Source organism: Trichosurus vulpecula, chromosome 8 (assembly GCF_011100635.1).
Source record: "Trichosurus vulpecula isolate mTriVul1 chromosome 8, mTriVul1.pri, whole genome shotgun sequence".
In the NCBI taxonomy this organism is placed as follows: domain Eukaryota; kingdom Metazoa; phylum Chordata; class Mammalia; order Diprotodontia; family Phalangeridae; genus Trichosurus; species Trichosurus vulpecula.
In genome coordinates, this window is record NC_050580.1 from 150,255,026 (window position 1) to 150,257,907 (window position 2,882).

The 2,882-nt window shown below is 41.9% G+C and overlaps 1 protein-coding gene across 1 annotated transcript in view; it reads right to left on the minus strand.

Moving 5' to 3' along the window:
- Nucleotides 1-2,882, minus strand: part of DPP8 (dipeptidyl peptidase 8) — a 66,751-nt gene that overhangs the window by 63,205 nt on the left and 664 nt on the right. The window lies entirely within an intron of this gene.

The window sequence follows — 2,882 nt, forward strand, 5'->3', positions numbered from 1 at the left end:
TATATGTATAGAAAATATTCCTGGATTCCTAACTTTTCCTTTCCCCAGCCATCAAGCCATCCATTCAATATTTTTAATGTTCCAACCATTTCTGGTGAAAGGTACTGTCCTCGACCGCAAGCAACTTAAGATTTTGTTGGGATGTTTGCTGCCCAGGTGGCTGTACTGGAAAGCACACTGTGATCACAGAATATAGCCTTCAGTCATCCAGATGATCATGTTTGTGTACCCTGTTCTGTACTCATACTCCTATGATTAAGAGAGATTGTGTATGACAGTACAAGTCAATCTAATGTAATCATGTTTTTGTAGAGGATGACTATACTAACAGTGTGTGTGTGTGTGTGTGTGTGTGTGTGTGAGTTTTCCATTAGGTGGGATAGATTTGCACTGAGCAGTCCACAATTTTACGTTCAGTCTTCCATGTACAAGTAGTACATTAACATTTTCAGTCTTGCCCTCCAATTTGGCTAGCACCCAATCAACATCAGATAGGCTACTGATATCAGCAGTAAATGGCACACAGTTAAATTCATAGTTCTCTAGTAAACCTTTCATCATGTAGCCCTCTAAATCTTTCTTAAGTGTCCTACCCTTCAACTTGGTTGGCATCTATATCCATAGTTATATAATGTACATATAAAACATTTACATGTTCATATAATACATATACAAACACTTGTATATGTATAATATATATGGATGTAATATATACACATATATGTACATATACAAGTGTGTAATACTCTGAGTGTACACATGCATATATATTAAATACATACAAAGGGAAAGGACTGCTTATATCCCCAGAATAGTGACTGATATGTGTAGTAGGCAATAAATGCTGATGATAAATATAGATGCACATATGATGGGTGCCAGTATAGGGCTGGAAGGCAAGACTTTGAAAAAATTATTAGAGGGAGTTAAAATTATCTAGTGAGGGAAAGAAACTTGGAATTGTTTTCTCCAAAGAGAAAAGTCACTTCCTAGAAGGTTAGCCTAATTTACCTGATTCAACTTTGGTTATTTTCATAGAAACATAGATCTAAAGTTGGAAGGGCTGTCAGAAATCATGTAGTCCAACTCTTGCTTTTATAGATAAGAAAACTGGTCCAGGAAGGTTATATAATTAGCCCAAGGTCACACAGGAAGTGGCAGTCAGATTATCAAACATAATTTATTAAGTGTTTGCTGTGTGCTAGGCACTATATTAAGCATTGGGAATAGAAAGGAAAAAACAAAAACAAAATCCAATCCTGTTGTTCAGAAACATTAACTAACTACGTTCATACAAGACACAGACAGGTTAGATTGGATGGTACTTTGCCGGGGAGAGCTAATACATCTTGAGTAACTTTTCTGCAGAAAGGAGGCTTTGAATCGAATCTTGAGGAAGCCAGAGAAACTAGGAGACAGAGGTGAAATCTCCCCCCTCCCAGTGGACTACCCGCTGCAATTCAAATATTATATATAATATGTATATATATATATTTACATATGTATGTATACATTTGTATACAGTAGTGAAGGGGCCAGTTGATAGGGAGATACTGAAGATTAGAAAGTGGGGGTGATAGAGGGAGCAATTTGGTGGGGAAGATGAGAAGTGATTGATCAAAGGTGAATGTGGAAAAGCTGGCAAAGAGAACGATCACCTCTGGATTTGATCCTAGGTTCTCTGAATCAAGAGCCAAGAACTTTTACACAATGCATCCCACATTGTCTCTCTTTAATGCTGATTCCATCACGTCAGCACTTAGTTCAGTGCCCTAGGCTGTATTAGTGTGTACAAGTCTTTTTCTTTTGCTTATGTTCTATTTCTTTTATCAGATTCAGTGTCCTGGATCTCGCTGCCAAGAGTTGTTAGGTCAGGTCCACAATTAATAACACCTAATATATTGTATGACAGCCCTGTGAGGCAGGTGTATTATACTCTTTTTACAGATTAGGAAACTAAGGCTTTGAGAGGTCAAGTAACTTGTTCATGGTCACACACCAAATATGGGGCTCCATTGGGATTTGAATACGGGTTATGAGACTATTAGTGTAGCATTCTTTCTAATACTGCAAACAGAGGGCCTGGTGGAGGAGGCGTGTGGTATGCCCCGCTAACCACTGTCAAAGGCCCGTTAATAATCCTAGATACAGAAAGGAAAATGATCCTTATGGGGACCCTTCTTCCAGATAGTTATGGTCTGGTAAGTTACTCCACATTTTTGTTCTTTTGATTCTGGTTAAGATGAATATTAAGGGATGATTTACGGGAGGAGAACAGGAGGTGTAACACATGAGATTCAATTCAATAGGCATTTTTTCAGTGCCTACAGTATGCAAGGCACTGGGAATGACAGAAAACTGAAAAAAAGTCTCTGCCCTCAGGGAGCTTAGAATAGGAAAGTATAGGACAGAGAAGTATATTACAAGGTAGGTAGGCTGTGACAGGTGCAAAGGAGTGACCCAGGAGGGTGAAAGGAGTGAAAATCTAAAGAGGGGTGCCATATAGACTGAGGGGAGTAACAGGGATTGTGCCTGCTGGGTAGCGAGGCCAAGTTCTATCTCCGCTTACTCTCAGGTAGTTAGCGAGCCCGATTTTTTTTAAAGGCCCACCTGCCCCGCTCCCTGCTGGGCGGCTCCAGGTAGCTCGCAAAGGGGCTCCAGGGGGAACTTCTAAAGGGCCTGACTGGCGCTGACTGTCCGCCGTGAGGCACCCGCCCTGCATCCGCCCCCAGCCACCTAGGGCCACCGCTCCAGGGTGAAGGTCATCGAATCCAGCAACAACGTCCTCTCAGTGCATACTTCCCAACCCGACTAGCAACCCGGCGCGCCCCACCTCCCCGCCGCAGGGAGCGCGCACACGCCGCTTCTCGACCCCCAGTCCG